Source organism: Megascapheus bottae, chromosome 15 (genome assembly GCF_031878675.1).
Source record: "Megascapheus bottae isolate mThoBot1 chromosome 15, mThoBot2.hap1, whole genome shotgun sequence".
In the NCBI taxonomy this organism is placed as follows: Eukaryota; Metazoa; Chordata; class Mammalia; order Rodentia; family Geomyidae; genus Megascapheus; species Megascapheus bottae.
The window spans coordinates 21,806,808-21,825,406 of NC_143523.1; the positions used below are offsets into that span (position 1 = coordinate 21,806,808).

Sequence of the window (18,599 nt, forward strand, 5' to 3'; positions counted from 1 at the left end):
ATAGTGTGAAATAGCTCCAGGAGACCTTTTTTTTTTTTTGTTGGTTGTGGGACTCGAACTCTGAGCATTGTTCCTGAGCTCTTCAGCTCAAGGCTACCCCCTATCTTAAGCTAGAGGGCCACTTCTGGTTTTCTGGTGGTCAATTAAAGAGTCTCTGGGACTTCAGTGCCTCCACTGACTTTGAACCGTGAACCTCAGATCACTAGGATTATAGGCATGAGCCACTGCGCCCGGCACTTTTAATGTGAAGAACTTTTAATGTTAAGTTTTTTCCTTAATGTAAAATTTTTCCTCTGGGACATCTTCACAAGCAGTTTCTTCATTTAGGCTAATAAATTCAGCTTTGCTAACTTCTTCAGAATACCTGGAGACCACCAATTGATGGCAGGATCAACATCACTGTCAGCTATTTCTTCTCGGACTTCATCTTTCAGTCATACTTCAATTTTTGGTCAGGTCAGTGGCTCATGTCTATAATCCTAGCTACTCACAAAGCTGAGATCTGAGGTTTACAGTTCAAAGCCGACCAGCCTGATCAGGAAAGTCTGTGATACCCACACAAACTCCAGTAAACTACAGAGAAAAAGCTGGAAGTCACACTGTGGCTTAAGTGGTAGAACACTAGCCTTGAGCACAAAAAGGATCAGGATCAGCACCCAGGCCCTGAGTTCAAGTCCCAGGACCAGGAAAAACAAACAAGAACTTCAGTTTTTGTTACTATTCTTCATCTGCTAATTGATACCCACTTTTAACTATCTTTTTTTGCAAAATATCACTGAAATAGTGAATCTAAACAGTGACATCTACATAACATATGAACTTAAAGTGTGTGTAATGACTCATCAACAAACTGGAAGAACTGACTGATCACAATCTACATCTATTTGTCACATACTGATTTGTGGACTCTGAGCGAGCAAAAGAAATTTTTTCCATACAAAGTTACATGCAGTAAGTGAATTGAAATTAGTGTACAGTCAAATTGAGAAAAATGAGGACTTACGGCATATTAAGGAAGTATGAGCTGCGAAAAAAAAACATGAAACTTCAGCTTCCACCTTAATATACTAACTTGTATCAAACTTGCCCTCACACCATAAACTCAGAACACTAGATAAAATATGTGGGGAATGGGCTAAATATTTTAAAACCTTGGAGGGGGTACTGGAGGTAAGTCTCAGGTGATAGAGTCAGCCAATAAGCACAAATGACAGATCAAAGTTTGAATCCTGATCTCCAACAAGAAAAAAAAAATGGACTATAAACAATACAATCTTGCTGGGTGTGGTAGCTCACACCTGTTTGTAATCCTAGCTACTCAGGAGGCTGAGATCTGAGGATCAAGGTTCAAAGCCAGCCTGGGCACAAAAAGCGGAGACTCTTATCTCCAATTAACCTCTAGAAAATGGTAAATGGGGCTTAGCTCAAGGGTAAGGCAGTAGCTTTGAGCTGAAGAGCACAAGAACAGAGCCCAGACCTAGTTCAAGCCCCATGACCCACAAAAACAAAAACAAAACAAAATTAAAATGTACTATCCTTCTACATGGAGGTACTTTCCAGAAGAGAAAAGTATTGCCGCTACTTACTGAAAGAAAAGAATTATTGGGGACTAGGGCCAGGAATTGGGCCTAGTGGTTAAAGTGCTCGCCTAGCATGCATGAAGACTCGGGTTTGATTCCTCGGTACCACATACATAGAAAAAAAAAAGAATTATTGGGGACTAGTTCTTTTAAAAAATAATAAAAGAGGGCTGGGAGTTTGGCCTAGTGGTACAGTGCTTGCCTAGCATGCACGAAGACCTGGGTTCAATTCCTCAGTACCATATACATAGAAAAAAGTCGGAAGTGGCCGGGAGTTTGGCCTAGTGGTTAAAGTGCTTGCCTAGCATGCACGAAGACCCGGGTTCGATTCCTTGGTACCACACATATAGAAAAAGCTGGAAGTGGTGCTGAGGCTCAAGTGGTAGAGCCCTAGCCTTGAGAAAGTCCAAGGACAGCGCTCAGGCCCTGAGCTCAAGCCCAGGACTGGCAAAAAAAAATAAAAATAAAATAATAAAAGAATGAAACATACAGAAAAACCGTCCACATACCACATTAAGATGTCAATTCAAAAAAAAAAAATAAAAATAAAAATCCATCCAGGTATATTAAAAGTACATCAAAGTACAGAATAATTCTGTGGTAGAAAATGAGTGGAAGGCTAGGAGCATGGCCCACTGGTAGCATGCTTACCTCCCATGCACGAAGCTCTGGGTTTCATTTCCTTGTACCACATACACAGAAAAAGAGGGAAGTGATGCTGTGGCTCAAGTGGCAGAGCACTAGCCTTGAGCAAATAGTGTCCAAGGACAGTGCCCAGGCCCTGAGTTCAAGTCCCAAGACTGGCCAAAACAAAACAAATTTTTAAAAAATGAATGGTAGGAAGGACGTGAATGGAAAACTGAAACTCTTGCACATTGCTGACAAGAATATAAAATGGTTCAGCAACCATGAAAAAATGTTTGGCATTTCCTCAAAAAGATAATCATCATTTAAGCAGTCCAATCAATTCTTGTTCTAGATATAGGACCAAAAGAATTTAATAGTTACTCAAATATATGTAGTAAGCTATCTTCATAGCAGCATTATTCAAAACAACCAGAAATTCAAAATGTCAGTGAACAAATTTAACTGTATGTACAATGAAATATTAGACACAAATTCAGACACAAAAACAAATGATATAACCGAACCCAGTGGCTCACACCCGTAATCCTAGCTACTCAGAGGCTGAGAGGTTCAAAGCCAGTCCAGGCACTGAAGAGCAACTCATCTCCAATTAGCCACTAGAAAAAGGTAAGTGGGGCTGAGGCTCAAGGTAAAGGAGGATAGTAGCCTTGAGCTAAAGAGCTCAGAAACACCACCCAGGACCAGGGTAAGGTGGTAGCCTTGAGATGAAGAGCTCAGGGACAGGGCCTAGGCACAGAGTTCAAGCCCCATGACCTACAAGGAAAAAAAAAATGGGTTGGAATGGTGTTGGTGTGTGTGTGTGTGTGTGTGTGTGTGTGTGTGTATATATATATATATATATATTTTTTTTTTTTTTTTTTTTTTTTTGGTGGGTCATAGAGCTTGAACTCTGGGCCTGGGTGCTGTCCCCTGAGTTCTTTAGTTCAAGGTAACTGCCCTACACCTGGGCCTGGGTGTTGTCCCTGAGCTCTTCAGCTCAAGGCTACTGCCCTACACCTGAGCCACAATCTAGCTCCACTTCCCCTCTTTTCTTTTTCTTGCCAGTCCTGGGCATGGACTCAGGGCATGAGCACTGTCCTTGGGTTTTCTGAAGGCTAGAGCTCTACCACTTGAGCCACTGTACCACTTCTGGCTTTTTTCTATGTATGTGGTACCGAGGAATCGAACTCGAGTCTACATGCATGCTAGACAAGCACTCTACCACTGGGCCAAACTCCCAGCCCCCCACTTCCATCTCTCGTTCTGTAGTGCCAGGGCTTTTAGTGCCAGGGCAGCTGTGAACCTCAACCCTGAGATCTCAGCCTCCTGAGTAATAGGATTGCAGACGTGAGCCACCACGCACAACGCAAATTTGTAAGCCAAAGAAGAAGAAAATTGAAAGTGGTATCAACAAATTCCAATACAGACACTGAAATTAACTTCAATGATATAGGGTTTAGGGCTGTAATCCTATCTACTCAGGGGGCTGAGATCTGAGGATAACAGTTCAAAGCCAACGTCGGCAAAAAAGCCTGTGAGGACTCTTCTTTCCAATTAACCACTAGAAAACCGGAAGTAGCATTGTGGCTCAAGTGGCAGAGCTCTGGCCTTGAGAAAGCCCAAGGACAAGTACTCAGGCCCTGAGTTCAAGCCCCAGGACTGGTCAAAAAAATAAACATAGGGTTTAATGCAACTAAAATTAAGATGCTACAATAGCTAAAGGCAATTTTTTTGGTCAGTCCTAGGACTTGAACTCAAGACCTGGCTCTATCCCTGAGTTCTTTGGCTCAACGCTAGCACTCTACCACTTTGAGCCACAATGCTACTTCCGGTTTTCTGGTGGTTAGCTGGAGAGAAGAGTTCTCACAGGCTTTTTGCCCACACTGGCTTTAAACTATTATCTTCAGATCTCAGCCTCCTGAGTAGATAGGATTACAGATGTGAGTCACTGGTGCTGGCTAGCAGTCTACCACTAGAGTCACAGTGCCATGTTCAGCTTTTTTAGTTTATATAGTACTAAGGAATCAAATCCAGGGTTTCATGCATGCTAGGCAAGCCCTCTACCACTAAGCCACATACCCAACCTTGACATTTTTCTTTTAAAAAATATTGACCTTGGAAGCTGGGAGTTTGGCCTAGTGGTAGACTAGTGGTAGAGTACTTGCCTAGCATGCACGAGGACCAGGGTTCGATTCTTCAGTACCACATAGAAAAAGAGAAGTGGTGATGTGGCTCAAGTGGTAGAGCACTAACCTTAAGGAAAGCCCAAGGATAATGCTCAGGCTATGAGTTCAAGCCCCAGGATAGGCAAAAAAATAAATAAATTACAAACCAACATTTGTGAACATATAGTCTCAACAAAACACTAAAACCTACCAGCGGGGTTGGGAGTTTGGCGTAGTGGTAAGAAGTGCTTGCCTAGCATGAACGAAGGCCCAGGTTCGATTCCTCAGTACCACATACATAGAAAAAAGCCGGAAGTGGTGCTGAGGCTCAAGTGCTAGAGCTCTAGCCTTGAGAAAGTCCAAGGACAGTGCTCAGGCCTTGAGCTCAAGCCCAGGACTGGCAAAAAATAAAAAAAAAACAAAACCTACCAGCAGTCAGGCACCAGTAATCTAGCCTGTAATCTAATCCTAGCTACTCAGGAGTCTAATATCTGAGAATTATGGTTTGAAGCCAGCCTGGGCAGGGCAGTCTGTTTAACTCATCTCCAATTATGCAACAAAAAAAGAGCAGAGTAAAGCTGTGACTCAAGTAGTAGAGCACAAGTCTGTGCACAAAAGCTCAGGGATAGTTCTGAGTTCAAGCTTCAGAACCCATTGTGTGTAGACACACGCGTGGACATGTGCGCACACACATACTTCAACAGCATACATATATATATATATACACATATATATGCTATATACTATACTATATATATATATATATATATGTATACACACACACACCATTATCAAGTGAGATTTACCCTAGGAATGCAAAATGGCCACTTTGTATGCTGTAAGTATTCTAATGTCAGGCTCAGGTTCCTTGTGAGGACTATCTCTTGGTTTCAAGTCCTTAAAATGTTTGCCCCTTCTTGTTCCAGGGGAAAAGGAGCCAAAATGTGATGTCAAACTGTGTTATTGATGAACACAGAAATATAACTCCAAAATGAATATTATCCACAAAGTAGATACCTTGAGAAGCTACCATTATACCAACAAGGCCATCAATCATGGGGGGGGAGGGCGCGCGGGGTGGGGGAATTTAACTTTCCAAATAGAACTAGGTTGACTCTGAAGATTGAAGATTAAAGAGTCTTTAAAGAGACTGCAATCTGTCAGAAAAAATTTAAAGGGTTAACTACCACATATTAACATTTATAAACATTAGAAAACTCCAGGTAAATAAGAATTATTACCAGTTTGATATTATTATCATACGTGCTATCTTACAAACACATATTGTTTTTTAACTTCCAGAAGCCTAGATATATGCACCACTCCCTGGTGAAAGGAACTGTTAGATTATGACAACTGAAAAGAAACAGATACTAATTAATCCATGAGTGCAGACTTGTCCTCAAACCAATTATATGAACTTGAGCAATTCATCTAATTCCACTGGTAAAATGGATATATTAATTTAAGTCTATCTCTAATAACTTCTAATACGGTTTTTTAAAATAGAAATTATTGATTTCTCTCAGGAGGCTGAGATCTGAGGATCAAGGTTCAAAGCCAGCCTGGGCACAAAAGGACTTGAGATTCATCTCCAATTAACCTCTAGAAAATGGAAAGTGGGGCTTGGTTCAAGGATAGGTCCCTAGCCTTGAGCTGAAGAGCTCAGGGACAGCACCTAGGCCCAGGGGTAGGGTGGTAGCCTTGAGCTGAACCGCTAAGGGACAGTGCCCAGGCTGAGTTTAAGCCCCATGACCCACAAAAAAAATAAAAAATAAATTATTGATTTCACCCCACAACTTCAACTAAAGCAAAGAAAATGCTACTAGACAAGAAGGGAGAACCATTCCCAATGCATATTCAGAACCATTAAAATTAAACCTAGATGCCTTATAAAATGAATTTCATTGAACTACTATTTATTAAATATACAATTAGTCAAACAGTCTGATAAACTAGAATTGTGAACAAACAAATGCTTTAAAATTCTAATAACTATGCATTAGCAGTAAATTTTTCTTACTTGAATTTCTACTGCTGTGTAGAACAGGATTACTAATACATAATTACATAAGAGCCACCCAACTTCCAAAGGAGCCATTCCAGTGAATTGTGTAAATAATATGCTTTAAAAAAACATAACCTCCTCACATATGAATTTAGAATTGCCAGATATAGAGTAGCTGTGTACCTGTGAGACTAGAATATAGTCTTTAAAAGGGCTTCCTAATTATAAATTTGCCACAGAGACTAGAATGACCCAAAGCAAATTAATATACTTTTTTTCCAACTTCCTATAAAAACATTTTCATTATTTTGCTTCAGCAAAAACAAAAGGTCATAAAAGCTACTGACATGAAATAAGCATTACAAAGTATAAGACAATTCAATTTTTTAACATCAACATTTGACTTTTCTTAGTTGCCAAACATAACTGTGCTTTGTTTTTATTTCATTTATACCAATAGAAGTTGCATCCCGATTTATGTCTGATTTTACTGCATATTGTTGAATTTTTAGATTATTTTTTGTGCCACGGTCCTGGGGCTTGAACTTAGGGCTTGACTATCCCTGTACTTTTCCCGGCTGAAACACTGGGTTTTTGTTTTTTGTTATTGCGCAGGGGCTTGAATTCAAGGCCTGGGTGCTTTTTGGATCAAGGCTAGTGCTCTACCACTCAACAAAGAACTATTTGGGACTTTTCTGGTAATAAATTGGAGATAAGAGTCTCAGGTATTTTCCTGCCGTGGTTGGTTTTAAACTATGATCCTCAGAACTCTGCTTCCTGAATTGCTATAATTACAGGTGTGACTGTTAGTTCATAAAGAACAATTTCAATGTTCACTTGTACTTATTTGCCACATTTTTAAAAATTGCCAGATGGGGATTGGGGATTTAGCTTGGTGGAAAAGCCCTTGCCTGGCAAGTGCAAGGACCTGAGTTCGGTCCTCGGCTCTGGTGGGCAAAAAAAAGAAAAAAGCTTATAAAAATTGCCTGATGTAGATTTCTGTATTTTTGAAGTGATCTTCTTTTCTTGATAATGATTAATCTTCAATTATTTCAGATTAGATTTTTATAAACTCAACTGCCTATACCTGTACTTAAAGACCTTTTAAATCATACCATAAAAAAAAATTTACTTAGGGCCAGGAGTACGGCCTAGAGTAGAGTCCTTGCCTAGCATATACAAAGACCCGGGTTTGATTACTCCATACCACATACACAGAAAAAAGCAAAAGTGGTGCTGTGGCTCAGTTGGCAGAGTGCTCGCTTTGAGAAAGCCCAAGGACAGTGCCCAGGCCCTGAATTCAAGCCTCAGGACTGGCAGAAAGAGAGAGAGGGAGGGAGGGAGGGAGGGAGGGACAGCGCGAGAGAGAGCGCGAGAGAGAGAGCGCGAGAGAGAGAGCGCGAGAGAGAGCGCGAGAGAGAGAGAGAGAGAGAGAGAGAGAGAGAGAGAGAGAGAGAGAGAGAGAGAGAGAGAGAGCGCGAGAGAGAGCGCGAGAGAGAGCGCGAGAGAGAGCGCGAGAGAGAGCGCGAGAGAGAGCGCGAGGGAGAAAATAAGCCAGGCACAGTAGCTCACACCTGTAATCCTAGCTACTCAGGTGGCTGAGATCTGAGGATCAAGGTTCAAGCCAGCCCAGGCACAAAAGGACCTGAGACTCTTATTTCCAATTAACCTCTAGAAAATGGGAAGTGGGGCTTGGCTCAAGGGTAGGTACCAGGCTGAGTTCAAGCCCCATGACCCACAAAAAAAAAAAAAAAAAAGCTAAGCAAGAACTCCAGGCTGAATTTAGTTCCAGCTCCAGGACCTGCATCAAATAACTAAGCTTTTTAAGAAAAAACAAATTATTTGGGGATGGAATATGGCTTAGAGTGCTTAAGCGCAGGGACAGAGTCCAGACCCTGAGTTCAAGCTCCAGAAATAAACAAGCAAACAACTGTTTGAAACCAGACACCGGTGGTTCATTCCTGTATTCCTAGATACTCAAAAGGCTGAGACTAAAGGTATCAATGTTCAAAGCCAGCCTGGGCAGGAAAGCCTATGAGATTCTTTTTTTTTTTTTTTTTTTTTTGCCAGTCCTGGGCTTGAGCTCAGGGCCTGAGCACTATCCTTGGACTTTCTCAAGGCTAGAACTCTACCACTTGAGCCTCAGCACCACTTCCAGCTTTTTCTATATATGTGGTACCAAGGAATCGAACCCGGGTCTTCGTGCATGCTAGGCAAGCACTTTAACCACTAGGCCAAGTTCCTGGCCCCGCCTACGAGATTCTTAATTGGAGATATACCTTGGGCATAAAAGCTCAGAGACAGCTGGCCCAGGCCCTGAGTTCAAGCCCCAGGGCCAGCAAAAAAAAAAAAAAAAAAAAAAAAAAAAGGTTATACAGAAAATTCACTGCACTAAATTCATGTCAAATCCCATTGCAATAAGCTCTAAGGGGCTACCCAAATTCTTTTATTGCCTAAGGATTTATTGCACTAAATATTATTTGAAATAACTAGGCCACCAGCTGAGGCCTGGGAATCATGGGGTTACAATACAATTTTTGATAATGTGGAGTTGGCCTCTACACAATTTTTAAATGACCACAGTGCTCATTGGGAAGATTAGATTTCTATATTTGAGAGATGGAGGATAGATAAGGGTGGGGGAAGAACAGAAAGCAGGAAACAGATAAAAGTACATTTGAAGCAGTCTTCTATCTTGGTAAAAGGCATTTTCAACATGCTTTGCGGGGGAGGTTGCTCTAACCCAACAAAGGTTAGTACCATGTTAGTGATCCATGTACTAAGGTTGGGCTGGCTGTCCATTTAGCCCTTTCATCCCTCACTTTCCAGGCAAACAAAAAAAAGAAGAGTAAAATCTTTTGCTAGGGCAAGAAAACAAACCCTCATCCACTACTTACAAGAAATCTTCCTCTTTTATGAATGTGTTTGCCTCTGAAGACAAGTTCAAAAGCAGTTGTTTTTCTTCTTGTTTTGTTTGGAGTTTCTTGAAGGTATTTTTGGTGCCAGAAAAAAAGGCTTAAAATTCAGGGACTTAGCTTTTTTACTCAAGGCTAGTTAGTGTTTTACCACTTGAGGCAAAGCTTCACTTCTGGTCTCTGTGGCTGTTAACTGAAACTAAAAGTCTCAGAGACTTTCCTACCAGGGCTGTCTTTGAACAGAGATCCTCAGATCTCAGCCTCCTGAGTAGCTAGGACTATACAAGTGAGCCACCTGCACCTGGCCATGAAACTCTCTTCTTAAGGAAAGGGAAAGCCTGCTCATGGAAGGATCCCCTGATATCAAACAGTATGTCAATGGCTACAAACCAAGTCTCCTGGTATGCCTTAATTTAACTTTTGTGGGGGAGTAGAGACAAGAAAATTACTTGCTCATTAGAAAGAATAAATGTGGCCTGTCATGCAGGGAAGAAAAAAGAAATGCCTATATAAATAATTACAACTGTATTATATCTGATTTCCTGGACAACACAAACCAGCAGAGGGAAGAAACTTGTTTTCAGCAGAATGTTTATTACTTCAATATTTGCAAATCTCTGACTGATTGGCAGCTACAATATATGAAATAAATAACTATTTCAAAGACCAAGTGTCATGTTCTCTGGTAAGTAACAAAAATGAACATTATCTACTCTCCCTATCCAGTATATGGAATTTAGCAGGAGAATAGGTTTATTGGCTATTTGATTGCTTGATATGTTGTGAGGACATTTTCTGTGATGATATGGTTATTACTAAGGTTAAATAAAAAAATTCTCCTCTCTTAGGACATTAATATTAAGAATTACATATTCAGAAGAAGGATCCAAAATGAGTACTCTGGAATCAAGTAAAATGTGACAAGGAATTGTGAAATGAGGAGTGATGAATATACCAAATCTTTCTTTCAGGAAAATAAAGAACATGATTTTTCCAATCCAATTTATCATAAGGCAAAATGCAAACTAGTATATCTCAAATGCACAATGTGATGCGAATGTCCACTTTTGAACACCAATCTAAAACTCAGACATTAATGTAATACATTTTTACAGATTTACAAACTAGTTTTAAAAACCTGTGGTCCAAGACAAGTTAAAACAAAGGGAGATTAAATGAAAGGCATCATTATGTCCCAATAGGATACAATATCAAAGCAGCATGATGGAACATGGTAGGTATTTAGTCAACTTTAATTTCTAAACTTTTAATTCGCTGAGACTCTGAGCTGTCAGCTGTGTATTTGGAAACTTTTAGTAGTGTAACCTATGTGACTTACAACATTAGTCATATATGACCTACCGTCAAGCAATAGCAAAGGTCTAGGAGCATGGCCTACTGGTAGACTGCTTGCCTTGCATTCATGAAGCCCTGTGTTTGATTCCTCAGTAACACATCAACAGAAAAGGCTGGAAATGGTGCTGTGGCTCAAGTGGTAAAGTGCTCGCCTTGAGTAAAAAGCAGCTCAGGGACAGTGCCCAGGCCCTGAGAGTTCAAGACGCAAAACTGGCAAAACAAAAACAAAGCCAGCAAAGACAGAGAAATTAATTTGCTAAAAAAAGCCTTTTATAAAAAAGTCACTAAGTCTATTGGGAGCCATGGCTCATGCCTGTTATCCTAACAAGGCTGAGATCTGAGGATCAAGGCAATTACCCACTAGAAAATCATAAGTGGCATTGTGGCTCAAGGGGTATGGTGGTAGCCTTGAGCTGAAGACTTCAGGGGACAGCACCCAAGCCAAGAACCCAGAGTTCAAGTCCCACAACCGACCAAAAAAGAAAAAGAAGATATCTTTGGAGTAGCCTAGTGGTAGAGTGCTTGCCTTGCATGCACGAAGCCCTGGATTTGATTCCTCAGTACCATAAAATAAAAAAAGACCAGAAGTGGTGCTGTGGATCAAGTGGTAGAGTGCTATAGTCTTGCAAAAGCTCAAGTATAGTGCCCAGGCCCTGAGGACTGGCAAAAAAAAAAAAAAAAAAAAAAAGGTTAAAAGTAATGATATTAGCATATTCGCTAGTGTTCACATAATGTTCAACAATAGAATGAGAATGAAAATATGGGGAGTTAAATATGAATTTTGAGACAAAGCTCTTCAGTCTTATGGCATATTTATAGCATGTGTCCATATGCAGCCTTGCAGCACTCCATCTTCCCCACCCCATTTGTAATATAAACTGCTCTTCAACCACTTTAATACTTTGCTACTGGGATAACTTCATACCTACCAATCAGCAGATCAATACTCTAATATAGAGATACTGAATCATTACTACAAAAACCTGTGCAAGCAGCCAGCTGCTAAACAAAGAATACAACTTATTCCTAGCCATATCTCTACTGTGCTAGATGAAACATTTTGCATTAATGGGCAAGTAGAAGTTGAAAAATAAACAATGGCATTTAAAATAATACTTAAGAAGCTCTAATTACAGAGAAAGTTTGGGAGATACATCTAAAATTTAATATCTTTACACCTAAAGAATGCTTATCATTTACCATCAAATCCATCTATTCATTTGCGATCATAATGTTACATTTGATACTTCATATACTGTCGTATTAATTTTGTCTGAGTTTACCACTTAGTATAAATATGATTATGAAGGTTAAAAAGAGAAAATGAACTCCAGGAAACAGAAAAAGAAGTTTTTTCATTGTGACTTTCGTTTTTTTTTTCTTTTTGTCTTGTTTGGTTACATATCTTTGAGAAGGTAAGGGGAGGCACAGAAATGGAAGAACAAATGCAGCAGTGGTACTCACTAGACACTGTGGTGAAAATGTACTGTACAACTTGTGGGTAGGGATGAGAGGGAAAAACTGGGAGAGTGTGAGGGAAGGGAGTGTCATTGTTCAAAAAGAAAAGAAAGGCGGCTTTATGGTAGAGTGCTTGCCTAGCACACATGAAGCCCTGGGTTCAATTCTCAGTACCACATACACAGAAAGATCCAGAAGAAGCATTGTGGCTCAAGTACTAGCATTGAGCAAAAGAAGCTCAGGGAAAGTGCCCGGGCCCTGAGTTCAAGCCCCAGGACTGGCCAAAAGAAAAAAAAAGGGGGGGGGGGGGCTGAAATCTGAGGACTGTAGTTCAAACCCAGCCTGAGCACAAAAGTCCATGAAACCCTTATCCCCAATGAAGTTCAAAAAAGAAGTGAAGCTGTGGCTCAAGTGGTAGAGTCTTGAGCACAAAAGCTCAAGGATAGCACCCGGCCCTGAGCACAAACAAAAAATTAATTCTAAAGGAAAAAAAATTCCAACTGGTTTCTTTCTAAAAGTGCTACCATTTTTATTCATAGCATTTTCATAGAGTTATTACATTTAGTCAGTTGACACTAGCTCACACCTGAGGATCCCAATTTGAAGCTAGCCTAGTCAGGAAAACAGTGAGACGTGTTACCAATCAACCACAAAAATATACAAAAAAACAAGAGTGGGGCTGTGCTCAAATGGTCGAGTGCCAGCCTACCATTTATTATTACATTTATGTTTCCTTCATGTCATCATTATTACTTGAGGCAATAAAACTGAATTGAAATATAATTAGAAAGGACAGATCTGTCTATACACAGTGATAACAGCAACTGTGGCACCAGAAGGACTTAACTTCTGTCTAAAACCTATTTTCTCTCTTTTCTTACTTTCAACAGACTACAGCTGTACTATATCCTTTCTAAACCCACTTTAATCATTTTCACAACTATGGTTTCTATGCCAACAGGATGGTGCTTATCTGTGCTTTTTCATTTTCCCCATTTGAGCTGCTGTAACAACACATTATCCTGCTTTTCTCCAATATGTAACAATTTTATATCCTGTTATCTTCAAGATACAGGATTTCTCCAGAAAGAAAAAAAATGCATAAGAATTTTTAATTAAATGTTAATGTAACTTTAAAACATTTAAGAGGAACTTTTTACTGCCCAAGCTGGCTTTGAATTGTGATCTCTGCTTCCTGCATAGCTAGGATTATAGACAGAAACCACCAGCAGCTTGCTTGAGCACTGACACTTTTTTTGGTAAATCATAGGGCTTGAACTCAGGACCTGGATGCTGTCCCTGAACTTTTTGCTAAGGACAGCACTCTATCACTTTGAGCCACAGCTCCACTTCCAGTTTTCTGGTAGTTAACTGGAGATACCAGTTTTCATTGGCTTACCTACCTGGGCTGGCTACTAACTTGTGATCCTCAAAATGGAAGTCTCCTGAATGGCTAGGATTACAGGTATGAGCCATCAGTGCCTGCTCTACTTCTAGCTTTTTGCTATTGGTGGTGGTGGTCAGAGGACCAGGACCTGGGTGCTGTCCTGTAACTTTCTTCCTCAAGGTTAACAATTACTACTTAAGTCACAACTCCACTTCTTGCATTTTTGGTGCTTAAATGGAAGTAAGAGTCTCTTTCCTGCGCCCGGGAGTTTGGCCTAGCGGTTAAAGTGCTTGACTAGCATGCACAAAGACCCGGGTTCGATTCCTCGGTATCCCACATACACAACCAAGCCGGAAGTGGCAGAGACGAGACACAACCAAACCGGAAAAGTGGCAGAGACGAGACTGCGACGGCGACAGAGAGCGAAAGAAGCGAGCTGAGCTGAAGTGAACAGAGCCCAACCGAGTGGTGGCCGGAGGGAGCGGGGCCAGAGCGAGAAGGGGCCGGAGCGAGCGGGGCCGGACCGAGCGGGGCCAGAAAGAGAAGGGGGCCAAAAAAAAAAAAAAAAGAGTCTCTTTCCTGCCCAGGCTGGCTTTGAACCATGATTCTCAGATCTCAGACTCCTCTGAGAAGATAGAATTACAGGCATGAGCATAGATTTTTTTTTTTTTGGGGGGGGGGGGGTGAGTCCAGAGCTTGAACTCAGGGCCTGGGCACTGTCCTTGAGCTTCTTTTGCTCAAGGCTAGCACTCTACCACTTGAGTCACAGTGCCACTTCCAGGTTTTTCTGTGAATGTGGAACTGAGGAATCGAACCCAGGGCTTCATGCATGCTAGGCAAGCACTGTACCACTAAGCCACATTCCCAGCCCGAGCATAGACTTTCAAGAGTTCTCAATTTTACAATGCTTTTATGTAATTGTAAACCCTCTATACATCACCTTTATAACAATAATTTTTTAATTATTACAATATTTGAGTTTGACTGTAACAAGGCCTTACTGTAGGCAAAAGGTATCCCTAACAACTCCAATCACTAAGTTTAGATGCTTTATAACTTTAATTGACTAAAAGAAAAATTATAAACCTCCCCCATCCTATAAATAGCCAAAGATACTTATATATTTGTTGTTTACAAACAAAACAAATATTACTCCCATTTGAGAAACAAATATAGCCAGGCACTATTGGTTCATGACTATAATCCTACTTACTCAGGAGGTTGACACTGCAGTTTAAAGCCAACCCAGCCAGTAAAATCTGTGGGACTTTCCTCCAACTGTGACCCCCAAAAAAGTAGAGCAGTGGATCAAGTGGCAGAACACTAGCCTTGGGCAAAAGAGCTCAGGAACAGCACTCAGGCTCTGTGTTCAAGCCCCAGGACCCATGGGGAAGGGGGTTGGGGGGAAGCACCAACAAGAAAAATATGTCAGTATTATTAAATTTCCCATTAGTGCCCAAAAGCAAATAAGATTTACAAAATAGTGCATTTTTAAGGCTAATTTTCTTATTAATATAACAAGACAATTTTAATCTTAATCATAATTGAGATACTTTAATAAATTTAATACTATGCAATCAACTAAAAAATATAATTTATTTAACCAAACATAAGGACCAAAAAAAGTTTAAAACTTTTTATGACAATTTCTTAGCTTCATTTGTCAAAAAATCTGCTATTCCAATGTATAAAATGAAATTTAACTGTGAGTGAGGTTGGGAGGGAAAAACAGAGTAAGGGAAGGGTTGGCATTGTCCAAAAAGAAATGTACTCTCGGCCTGACTGATTAACTGTAACCCCTATGTACATCACCTTTATACCAATAACAAAAAAATTTTTATGTAACTCTGCATGTTAAGACTTTTAAGGAAAGAGTTTACAGTTTATAAGAACAAAAATAATTACTGAATCCTAATTTTTTCTGTAGCACTTTTTTCTGCATTCAGGGAAACAGATCTCCAAAGCAATAACAATGAAAACAAAGAAGCTTGACCAAAACAGCAGCTACACTACTTGGAGGTAAGGCTGAGAAAAAAAGGAACAGCAGCACAAAGAGTATTAAAGAAAAAGCAAATAAATAGACAAGAACACTATAGACTCCAATGGTAAATGCCCTAGCTAGACCCTCAAAAGAAAAACCATCAAATCCTGAACCTCTTTTGTGAAAATTCCCTATACCTTGCAATGATACCTAAATTAGTAAAATAGTGGAAGCCAGTAAATTCTATGCTATAAACAAGATGATGCAGTTTATTAGAACTTAGGTGATAATAACAATACAGTGAAACAGTAATTCAGTGAATTACTCGTACTCGTATGTCCCAGCATTCTGAGCAATTACTATGACACTCATTCAAAACATTGCTTAACAGAGAGCCTCTAGGACTGTCTATGAGTGGACATGTGTTTACATTTGCAATACTATTTGTTATACTATTAGAATTCACTGATCTGTCATGTCTAGAACATGTATTGGCATAGGGAATTCCAGGTTTCTGGGATTTACACTTGTGGCACACTTCTTAAGAATCTTCACCTATACTTTCTCTGGACAAAAACCGCCTTTGATTCCCTCTGTTCCTAGTTTTTGTTTTACTAACAGACTGGTCAGTTTGTGACTATTTTGTGGCAAGGGGTAAAGTGGAAAAACTGCTTTTTTTTTTTTTCTTTTTTGCCAGTCCAGGGCTTGAGCACTGTCAGACTTTTTCAAGACTAGCACTCTACCACTTGAGCCTCAGCACCACTTCTGGCTTTTCTTTGACACAAAATTACTGGGTCCTAAAACAGGGGGAAAAAAACCCAAAAACCAAAAAAGTGTCAGGAATAAACTAATGTTCCCAATAGAAGTAAAATCCACAAGCCAGGCAAAGTATATATACAAAGAATACTTCTTCAAGGATTAACAGTTTTGTATATACCTAAAATATCTATAACATTCCTCATCTACCTTTATAAACATTAAATAGCATCCTAGCAACTCAGAAGGCTGAGATCTGAGGTTCACAGTTTAAAGCTAGCTGAGGCAGGAAAGTCTGGGCAGTCCTTGGGCTTTCTCAAGGCTAGAGCTCTACCACTTGAGCCACAGCACCATTTCTGGCTTCTTTTTCTATGTATATGGTACCGAGAAATTGAACCCGGGTCTTCGTGCATGCTAGGCAAGCACTCTACCACTAGGCCAAACTCCCAGTCCCTGTAAGACTCATTTCTAATTAACCACCAGAAAACTGTAAGTGGTGCTCTGGCTCAAAGTGATAGAGCACTACCCTTGAGTTTTTTGAAAAAGCTCACCCTGCATTCAAGCTCTGTGATGGGACAAAAAAAAGTCTCATGTTTCTGCTTGGGCGAATACTGAACCTCAATCTCCAGGTCTTACCCCCTTGAACTACAGACATGAGCCCCTTTCATTCAACTCTGTACCGGATGTTTTGTTTTGTTGTTTTTCCAGAGCTGAGGACTGAACTCAGGGCCTTGCACTTGCCAGGCAAGGGCTCTTCTGCTGAGCTAAATCCCAACTCCTGTATCAGATGTTTTGAATACCATGTATGAGTAAAAGCATAATCACTCTTTCCTTTTCTCCCGCATGGCTCTCTTCAATGTATCCAACACTATTTTGTTTTCTTCAAGGAAACAGGCACCTTCATTCCCTTATCCCAACATGAAAGTCCATACGAACTTTCTGAAATGGCTGACTTCAAAGAATTTGAAATTGCTTTGAATCTCCCCTGAAGCTTTTTTTTTCATGCTTGCATTTCAAATAAGATGAATTTGAGTAGGCCCTCTCTCCCATTCCCCCAAAGAATAAAAAGCATGCATAAGCAAAAATAAGTAATTTTAATATAATTTTATTATTATTAAGGTTTTATACAGAGGGGTTATCATTTCATAAGTCAAGTAATGAGTATTATTTCTCTTTTTGGACAATATTATTCCTTCCTTGTTTCCCGCTCCCATCCCTGCCTACAAGTTACATAGTTCATTTTCCACATAGTAAATACTGAATAGCATGATTGTATTTGTTCACTCTCCTTCCCTTTTATTCTCCCTCCCCAAAAAAAGCAAAAACAAATACATCACCACCACCAACAACTTTTTTTAAATAAAGCCAGGCAATGGTGGCTCACACTTGTAACCCAAACTACTCAGGAGGCTGAGGTCTGAGGACCACAGTTCAAAGCTAGCCCTGTCAAGAAAGTCCATAAGACTCTCATCTCCAATTAACCACCAGAAAAATCAGAAGTGGTGCAGTAGCTCAAATCGGTAGTGCTAGTTTTGATCAAAACCAATTCAGTAACAGTACCCAGGTCCCCAGTCTAAGCACCACAACTAAAAAACAAAAGATTAAAATAAATCATAATAATTTAAAGAAAACAGAGGCTGGCCATTCAAAATAAAATTTTTTGTGCCAGGAACTATGGCTTGAACTCAAGACATGGATGGGTGTTGTTCCTATGCTCTTCACAGCTCCACATTTACATTTTTTTGTTGTCTTGTTTTTGAACTCTGAGTCCAAGCCTCCCCAATTTTTAAAAAGTGTCTCGGGGACTTTTTGGCTCTGGCTTCAAATCATTATTCTCAGATCCTTGCCTCTGAGTAGCTTGGATTACAGACATGAACCACAAATATCAAGTCCAAAAAAATCTGGGTGTCAGTAGCTCACACTTGTAATCCTAACTATTAAGGAGGCTTAGAGCAGAAGGATCACAATTTGAGGCCAGCTCAGAAAGAAAATTTCTGGACATTTTATCTTGAACATTACCTGGAAAGAAAAAGAAAATACTGCTGGAGGTGTGGCTCAAATGGTAGCCCAGCAATTGTGAGGCCCTTTCAAACAAATAAAGCAATATGGGTTAGAGGTATAGCTAAACAGCTAGAGCACCTACCTAACCATAAAACCCTAACTTCAAGCTCCAATACTAGTGCACAAGCATACGCGCGCGAGCGCGCGCGCGCACACACACACACACACACACACACACACACACACACAGAGAAAGAAAAATAAAAAAGCTACAAATAGTCAAGAATGAAAATAGAACCTGGTGCTGGAGACTCATGCTTATCATCCTAGCTACTTAGGAGGGTGAGATCTAAGGACCACAGTTC

The 18,599-nt window shown here is 40.2% G+C and overlaps 1 protein-coding gene across 10 annotated transcripts in view; it reads right to left on the reverse strand.

The window, feature by feature from the left end:
- The window catches only part of Btrc (beta-transducin repeat containing E3 ubiquitin protein ligase), a 152,324-nt gene that overhangs the window by 121,189 nt on the left and 12,536 nt on the right, over window positions 1-18,599 (reverse strand). The gene's annotated exons all lie outside the window — the stretch shown is intronic.